This window comes from Cervus elaphus, chromosome 1 (assembly GCF_910594005.1).
Source record: "Cervus elaphus chromosome 1, mCerEla1.1, whole genome shotgun sequence".
Classification (NCBI taxonomy): domain Eukaryota; kingdom Metazoa; phylum Chordata; class Mammalia; order Artiodactyla; family Cervidae; genus Cervus; species Cervus elaphus.
The window spans coordinates 85814114-85823797 of record NC_057815.1 but is presented as its reverse complement, the minus strand read 5'-3'; positions in this window follow the sequence as shown (position 1 = coordinate 85823797).

The window sequence follows — 9684 nt, the reverse complement described above, 5'->3', positions numbered from 1 at the left end:
ATGTCAATTCAAACTGCCTCAGGGTTCTACCAAATGCTATAGTTCAGCATTTCCCACCCCGGTTTGTGTGTAGTTTAATGAAATATCTGTTCAGTGAAGGACATGAGTGTTAGAGTCTAGCTCAGGCAGATCTGAACTTTCAAAATGATTAAAGTCAGACACACTTTTAAAACTCACTTATAGTATCTGACCTGGTACCTCTGGTAATCTCAGAACTTTTTCTAAAAACTTAAAATCAATGATATTAACAATACTAAAGTTTCTTCATTACCGTCTTCTTGACGTATTTGTTATAGTCGCATAAAATCTTTGCAGTCCTAATTTATGTTAGCAATGTGGACCTAAAGCTCTGAATACTTCTTTCAGTCCTTATTTATAATGCTTTCCAGGCTCAGCATCAAATGACAGTTGACTTTATATTTATTTGTTCCCAGATGCACTATGGTACTCGAAATTTTTGTATTTCTTTCTCAAAGGTTCTGGCTTCCATTAACTTGTGTTTCAGAGGACTGTTTCTTTGAAATAATACTTATATGACTTTAAAACTGGCAAAAAAGTTGGAAAAAAATTTGGTATTTAACTGGTTGGGAGATTTTTGATATTCTCTATCTGAGATAACCAAATAATTTGTTGTTACATTAAAACACATTTGAGAGAGAAATGGCATGCTACCATTAGAACACTGAACTGCTCCGACAATGGACATTAACTGATACTGCCCTGGGAAAACTAAGACGTGAAGTCAACTACATTTGATGAATGGGATGGATCCCTCTAGCGACTTTGAAGGTTATACCCACAGCTATAGAATTTGAGGTTTTGAGGGAAGATGAAAAAATTTTCTAGGTTATTTGTCTCTACCGATCAGCCAAAATACATACAGTAAATTACCTACATTTTGGAAAAGTTACTTCCCAACTTTGAACTCTCAAGTATTCTTTACTGGCAACAGAGCTTAAATTGCATATTTAACCTGTGTATTATGGCAGATGGGCGTTCCAGCAAACTTCCACAGGTGGGTTGCCCAACTGAGGAGTTATAGTGTTCTGATGCTATCTGGGAGATGGATTACTGAGATGAAGGGTTGTAGAGTAGGGTACATTTTGACAAGTAAGGTCTCAAAGTGCAACTTAATGTCAGAGCAAAGCTGAACTGCTGGTGTACATATGAGAAGATCTTGCCTTGGGAGTGTATGTACATGAGTGTGATTAGTGTAAACAAGAAGACTGTGTAATTCAGACCATAATGCAAAGCCGAAGGGTAGCCAGCTATGTAGAGTAGTGACAATTCATTTTAATTTCATTTTTGAATGTATATGTAAATACTCGCATTTTCATTTTAACCCCTCTGAGTGTGCCGCCCCAAATTCTCATATATTTGGCCATCAGAGATATAAAGACCATAAGACTGAGAACCATGAATTTGAGTGTTCAAGTTTAGAGTTAAACCAGCTAGCAAAGTGAGAGCCTGCATGCCTGCTAAGTTGGTTCAGTCATGCCTGACTCTTTGCAGCCCCGTGGACTGTAGCCCGACAGGCTTCTCTGTCCATGGGATTCTCCAGGCACGAATACTGGAGTGGGTTGCCATGCCCTCCTCCAGGGGATCTACCTGACCCAAGGATCAAACTCATTTGGTTGAACACCAAATGAAGGAAGCTCACCACAAGAGATCATATGTTGTAATATCATTTGTATGATATGTCCAGAACAGGCAGATCCAAAGAGACAAAGGAGATTTGTGGTGGCCTAGGTATGGAGGGGCATTGGTGGTTCAGTGGTAGAATTTTCGCCTCCCACGCTGGAGACCCGGGTTCGTTTCCTGGCCAATGCATCGTACTCATGTTAGTTTTGGGGCTTCCGTGGTGGCTCAGAGGTTAAAGCGTCTGACTGCAATGTGGGAGACCCAGGTTCAATCCCTGGGTCGGGAAGATTCCCCTGGAGAGGGAAATGGCAACCCACTCCAGTATTCTTGCCTGGGAAATCCCATGGACAGAGGAGCCTGGTGGCCTACAGTCCACAGGGTCGCAAAGAGTTGGACACGACTGAGCGACTTCATTATTCATTCATTCATTAGGTATGGAGGAGTTTGGGAAACATGGGAAGTGACCGGTAATGGATATAGGGCTTCTTTTGATGTTGATGAAACTGTTCTAAAATTGATAGGAGTAATGGTTGTATAATTCTGTGAATATACTAAAAACCATTGAATTGAACCATTTGAATGGACAAATTGTATGGCATGCGAATTATGTCTTAATAAAACTGTTATTTTAAGAAGTGCCTTCTGTATCACCTACCTCAGGGAAGACTGTTCTCATTTTATTATTTTTATCTTTATTGAGTTTGCCACTTATTTACCTTTTCCAAGTTTGTACTGCTTTTCTCTGGTATCTTCTTATTGTCAAAAGTAGAGTGTCTCTTTCATCTCCTGCACTGGCAGGTGGATTCTTTATCACTAGCCCCACCTGGGAAGCCCCGAAGTGAGAGCTTAAAGGCCAAAGAATGGGGATAGGGCTTCCTGTGATTTGGGGGCAATGTTAAGAGTATATGACTTGTGCCTTTTAACTATAAGAGAAACAAGCAGATTCTTGAGGGAGATGCAAGTCTACCAGATGCCTTAGAGTTCCATGGGGACACAGTGATATTTGCTAATGTGTGAAGTATATTGAGCATTAATTAAAGGGCCTGCTGTATGTACTTAGGCTAATGCAGATATCCTCACACTGCAGGAGAGAACATATGCTGAGTGGGGACTACAGGGAGGCGGCCTGGTTCCAGAGTCTCTGAAGACCCAAAAGGACAGTCAGTCTGCTTAGGCAGCTGCTTTCGTCATAGTCAGTGTAGACATGACTTGTGCTATTATCTGACTTTTAAGAAACCCAGAAATTGATGAGAGAATAATTGTATCTCAAGTGTGGAAGCCCCCTATTGCCATGGGATGCTTGATATCTTCCTAGAACATTGACTCTATGTCCCCTCTCTTCTTATTGTATAGCTGAGGTTGTTAAAATAGTTTACTTCCACTGTCTTCCTTTTCTCTTCTACCTTTAGTTCTGATTTCTATCCCCGCTGATTCTTTGAAAGATCTGTTAGTGGACTTGTTCAGCCTTGTGGATATCTGAATTATTTCCTAGACAATCAGCCTCATGAAAGTAGAGTCTGAGTTGTGTTGTTCCCTGCCATTTCCCCATCTAGTGTAATGCCTGCCTTATATTAATCATAATCTAAGTATCAGTTGAATGAGTTAATGAATGAATTATCCAGTGGTTGTGGGCAATGTACTGACTAGTGCTTAATTCTTTCCATTGAAACATTTTCTGTCTCTTTTATCTGTTTTTTAGCCCATAAATATTGGCATTTAATATTGTGTTTAATCCACTATCTTTTTGTCTGACTTTATGTGCTTTTCTTGGGTGACCTATCCTTAGAGAGATATTAGTAGACGCTCCAGAACACTGTGTCCAGTCAAGTCAAGCTAAGACCTTTCTCTTCCAGATGTTGGATCAATCTAGTGAACTGTCTGTTTGACTTTTCCACCTGAATAAGTGGTCCCCCAGCTTGTATTTGGAAATATCCTGTGGCACAGTACTCCTCCAGATTCTTCAGGCTTCTACATATTTCAGCAAACTTAAGTACATCTTCTTGTGCTATTTATTCCTCACCCTGGTTTTCCTAAGGACTCTTCTGGATAAGTTTAATCCTCATCATTTTTTGCCAGCACAGTTTTTGTATGTCCTAGTTATTAAATAATCAGTTAAGATTTATATTTATGAAAAATGAAAAAGAGAAAGTTGGAGCATCTTAGAAAACACGGATGCTACAAGACTAGTTCTTTGGCTAAATAGTACCTATATCTGAGCTCCTACTATGTATCAAGCTGTGTGTTAAGCACTTCTACACAGCAATTTTTAATCCTCATAAAAGCTTTGTGAAATTATTATTATCCATATTTTACAAATGAAGAAACTAAAGCTCAGAAAAAATTAAATGTCTTATCCCAGGTGATACATCTAGTACATGCTAGTGCTCTGACCGGTCAGATTGACTCCAGCCAAAGCTCTTAGTCCACTGTGCACACATTTACTGGGCATCTTTATGTTTAAGGTAGTTACTCGTCTTGGTATGTTTGTTAGCAATATTTTTTCCTTTGGTGAAACTTCCAGTGTTCCTCTCTGACTGCCATTCCTGCTTACACGTGATCTCTGATCCTCTTGCTTTTTCTGACTCTTCCTCTTGAGATGTTGGACTGACTACTAGAACCACCCTGACCCAGAGCCAGAAAGCATCGCCATTTCAAGGGCTTTTGGTTCATCACTGAGGTGGCACATGGGAAGCCTTGAACAAGAATATGAACTTCCTGAGGCGGGGAGGGAACGAGTCTGTTCTGATGTAATCAGGTTGTGTTTTTCTGTTTTGCTGCACTGGCAGGAAGCGGTGAGGATGAAGAGGCAGAGGGCTGAGAGATGACATCCCAGGATGAAAATATGGGGATGAAAGAAAGTGTTCTTGAATTCATGAAAAGACACATCACTGTCCCAGTGTTTTGCTCATGGTCTGGGCTACTTTCATCTCAGAAGAGGGCACCTTCAGTGAAAAGATGTCAGGAGAAGAGAACTTTTAGCACCGAGGTTGAGGTGAAAGGTCATGGAAAGTGATTCAGATGCTTCCAAATGACTGTTTCTTTGAAGCGTCCTCTTAAAATGGAATCAGGCTGTTTAGGAAATAGGGAGTTAGAAAAATACCACTGTGAACGATAGGTAGTTAATAATTGTTATTGCTGTTGTCATTACGGAGTGTTTTCTCTGTGATGGGCATTGAAATAAGACCAGTGTATTCATACTTCAGTGAGCCTCACAACTCCCATGCAGGGTATGTAATTTCCCTTATTTTAAGGTTGGAGAAATGAAGCTAAAAGAGGTGAAAAGTGTCTTGTGCAGAGAACAGCAAGAGCATGGTAGAGCTGTACAGAACGCCACTGCATTCGATTCCCTGTTATTTTCCTTGGACTGTGCAGTGCTTGGGTCACGTCTATGGTTCCTGAAACTTGGGAGGACCACTTGCATCTTCTCCTGGGTTGCCTCAGATGCTCTTTGGCATTTCTTTCTGGAACTCCGGTACTCTCAGCAGTCCTGAAGGCTGCTGGGCTAATGGCTGCCTTCACACGCACTCAACGTTACCTTGCCCTCCGGGCCGCTTAATAGTGAGGATACATTATCAGAGCTAATAGGACTCAGATGAAGAAAACTGGTCAAGTGAAACTCCATCACTTGGCTCGTGTGCTTCCTCCGTCTCTTTTAATACCTGATGCTGGGGATTTTCATCCTTGTCTGGCCAGGCTACAAGGGAAAGGATTAGTGTGAATAACTCCCGCAGCAGCAATGAGCGAGCCGCCAGCTGCTCCGATGGCCCATTTATTAGCATGACAGAAATTCAAACCTACACATGGGGATCGTCTTTTCAGTGAAAATATTACCACTTTGCTTCAGAAAGGTGATCACTCCCCACGCCCACCCTCTTCATTTTGTTCTTTTCCTGCTGTTTCCTCTATCACAGGGAGTTTGCCACCCTCTTCCTAGTCTCACCCTGGCAAGCGTTTTGCCTGGTGATGAATGAGGTGTGAAGTACACGGGGCAAAATTCCCTGGAATACTTACTTGTCTCTGTAGTGCCCTGGGAACCACAGAGCCCAGGTTCTCAGCCTGGCCCCTCTGCTCACCTCCTGCGTGCTCTTGGCTCTGGTGCCTAACTCACGGTGCCTAGTTCCATCCCAGTCCCTGGTAAACAGGGGTCATAAAAACACATGCCTCGTACGTAAATATAAAGGTTGAGAGCCATGCCTGGCGCAGATTTAAGAGGTTAATTCATGTTAACTGTTGTTACTGGTGGGCCAGCTTCACCCTGGCTACAGGAGCTGATCTGATAGTTGAGCTGCCTCAGCTGCAGGGTCACTGAGTGACCTCAGCCGTCATCATGCCTTCAGGCTGTCGGTGTGAGGGGCAGGCAACACAGGCTAGAATGATCTAAATTTTCTTTTAAAGGTGGTCTGTCCATTATTCAAGTTTCAGAAACACTAGGAAAATGTTGCTATGATTATGCACCTCCTTTTCGCTTCCTGTCTATTCATGTTCCTTCGACTATTTATTTTTCTCTGATTCTATTTTGCTCCTTCACATTAGGCTTCATACTGTGAAGTCCTACTAGTGACTTCTGGTCTTATGAACTACTATGTCTTTAACACGACTTCTACATAGGATTCCTCTGCCCAAAGGGATTGGTTCAGGAATAGGCCCATGGCCAAGAGTGGGCTCATGAGATGTGAGGATAAGTTTGAAGGATTTGCCTGAAGCCAGAGTTCTCTTCTTCTGAATATTGTAGTTTTGCCACCACGAGGAGAGCCAGCCTTGTAATGAAATGGTCACTGTAAAAAGCGAGAAAAGATACTCTGAATTGGATGGAGTACCGAGTCGATAATTTCAAAAGCCATCTTTTCTTTGAACTCTTTGTTACATAGACAGCAAGTTTTCTGTTAGTTTAAACCAGTTGAATAAAAATAAAGAGTTCTGAGACATGTGTCATAGTTGTATGAACTTGTAATGAATTCCTATTGTTTTATAAGTTCTAGTTCCAGGTGATTTTCACTTATCCATATTTGACAGTGGATTGTGGGTTGACTTTCTTCAGTATTGATGACTTAATTCTGTATCTAAATAACTAATTTAGGCTGTGTATCAGTTGTTTTCTTTTTTTAGTGCTGTGTAACAAATTAATGGCCTTCCCCAATGGGTTTCCCAGATGCCTCAGATAGTAAAGCTGGCCCTCTTCCTCCAGCTTTAATAGGGAAACTTGTATACTCTGCATCAGAGTTGGTGAGGATCAAACTTATTGGGGGTCACTTTTGTCACACCATATGGTATGCATTACATTGCCACAAAAATCCGTCTAGTCAAAGCAATAGTTTTTCTAATAGTCATGTGTGAATTTGAGAGTTGAACCATAAAGAAGGCTGAGCACAGAAGAATTGATGCTTTTGAACTGTGGTGCTGGAGAAGACTCTTGAGGGTCCCTTGGACTGCAAGGATATCAAACCAGTCAATCCTACAGGAAATCAACTGTTAATATTCATTGGAAGGACTGATGCTGAAACTCCAATACTTTGGCCACCTGATGCGAAGAGCAGACTCATTAGAAAAGACCCTGATGCTGGGAAAGATTGAAGACAGGAGGAGAAGGGGATGACAGAGGATGAGATGGTTGGATGGCATCACCGACTCAATGGACATGAGTTTGAGCAAACTCCAGCAGATGGTGAAGGACAGGGAAGCCTGGTGTGCTGCGGTTCATGGGGTCGCAAAGAGTCGGACACGACTGAGCGACTGAACAGCAACAGCATGGTATGCAGAAAAATGCCCCTGCAAGCTGATCGTGCCCTCATTCTCAGAATTTGTGAATCTGCTACTTTGCATTGCAAAAGGACTCTGGAATGGGGAGATTATTCTGGATTATCCAGGCAGGTCCAGTCGAATCCCATGAGTCTTTAAAAGTGTAGAACCCTTCTTAGTTGCAGTTTGAGAAAGATGGTACAAATAAGAATCAGGGACTTAACTGTCAATGTAGTGGTTAAGACACCATGCTTCCACTGTAGCAGGGGATGCGAGTTCAATCCCTGGTCGGGGAACTAAGATTCCACATGCTGTGAGATGCAGGCCAAAAAAAGAAAAAAGGTTCATATATACAATCGCTTAATTTCAGTACTTGTCACAAAGAAACCACTTCATAACAGCAATTATAATAATAATTACCTGTTGTTCACAGTGGTATTTTTCTAACTCCCTGTTTCCTAAATGGCCTGATTGCATTTTAAGAGGAAGCTTCAAAGAAACAGTCATTTGGAAGCATCTGAATCGCTTCCCATGACCTTTCACCTCAAACAGAAGTTGCCCACTTCTGAGTTGAAAGTAGCCCAGCCCATGAACCAACCGTTGGGATACTGATTTGTCTCTCCACGAATTCAAGAACACTTTCTTTTATCCCCATATGTGTGTCCTTCTTGGATGTCATCTCTTGGCCCCTTATCTCTTCCTTCTCTCCATCTTTTTTTTTTTTTTTTTTTTGCCAGTATAGCATAACAGAAAAGTGATATTAACTGAGCAGTTACTATATGTCAGACACTTGACCTTTGACATTCACCTCTAGAACTGTGAGGAACAAATGTCTGTCATTTAAGTTACCGTCAGTGGCATTTTGTTATGACAGCTTGAGCTGACTAAGACATGGCCAGTCATCTGAATGCATGTAAAGTATCCATATAATACACTGATACTTTAGAGAGGACACACAGAGAAATTGAGCACGGGGAAATTTTCATACATGCATTTTCACTATTTTCGTATTCATTTTGTATGCTAATAGTCTGGAAGGAGTTGGTTGGAAATCTGAGGCTTCTAGACTAGCTTCTGAACATGAATAAACTATTTCAAGCTAGTTGTTAAAATCTCTGCTGCGTATTGTTTTCCTTGGGATGCTTTCCCTCAGGTACTAGATTTTCCCTTTGCATAGCATGCCTTTTTCCCAGGGATTCACATGACTCCCTTTCTTATCTCCTTCAGATCTTTACAAGGATGTCACCTTCTCAGTGAGGCTGGCCTCATCCACTCTGTTTAGAATTACAAGTCTCCATCCCAGCTACTCTCTATTCCTCTTCCCCAGCTTGTTCATTTTGAATTGCTCTCAGCTCTATCTAACACACTGCATGTTTCTTTCTTATGTTGTTTACTATCTATTTTCTCTCAATAGGATGCCCGCCCTGTAAGAATGGGGCTTTTTGTTAGCTGTGTCGACTGTTAACAGTTTTAGAACCTAGAACACGGTCTGGTACACGGTTCAGTAGTTCTTGGATGAAGTAATGTTGTGTTCCAGGCTCATTTTTCCCCCATGTAGATTGTCTTATTAAATTCTCATAACTCTTCGGAGTAGATTTAGTTTTATTATCATTCCAATTTTACCTGGAAGCCAAGGCCTTAAGAAATTAAATAACAACTAAAATCCTATGCTTACAAAAGGCAGAGTGAGCTTTCAAACCCGGGCAGTTTATTACTGCCTGGGCCCACACCTTTATCCGTTCATTATACTCCTCCCAGTCTTTAATTTGTTTTGCTATTTGCTGATAAATGAATAGCTTATTATTTTTGTATTGAGGTTACATCGGCTGTACAAGTGAAACAGACCTTTAGGACTTGTTGAGGCAGGGCTTTCTTCGTTTGCCATGGAAGTCTGGAGTGATGTCTTTCAGGAACAGCATAGCTGGTCAAGGAAGGCATCGAGATTCCAGGTTCCTTCTGGTCTAGTGCTCTATCACCCTTAGCATATTGGTGGCTCAACCTCTGAGCATATAGTCCACATATCAGGCAGGAAGAAAGTGAAAAAAGCAAAAGGCAAAGGGCACCGAGAGCCATCTCTCCTTTTCAAATTTATTTTAATAAGACAAATAGTTGCTTTCTCATCAGCTCCAATAGTAGATATCCGTGTACATTTTATTGTCTGTAAATGACCGTGTTTCTGCAGTTGGGCTACTTGAAACAGGATGGAGAGTAATGTCAGTGAGGTAGAAAGGGAGCATGGACATTGGGGGTTTACAGTAGTGTCCACCATGCTTTTGTTATTTTCTTCGAGGCCTCTGTATCAGATGC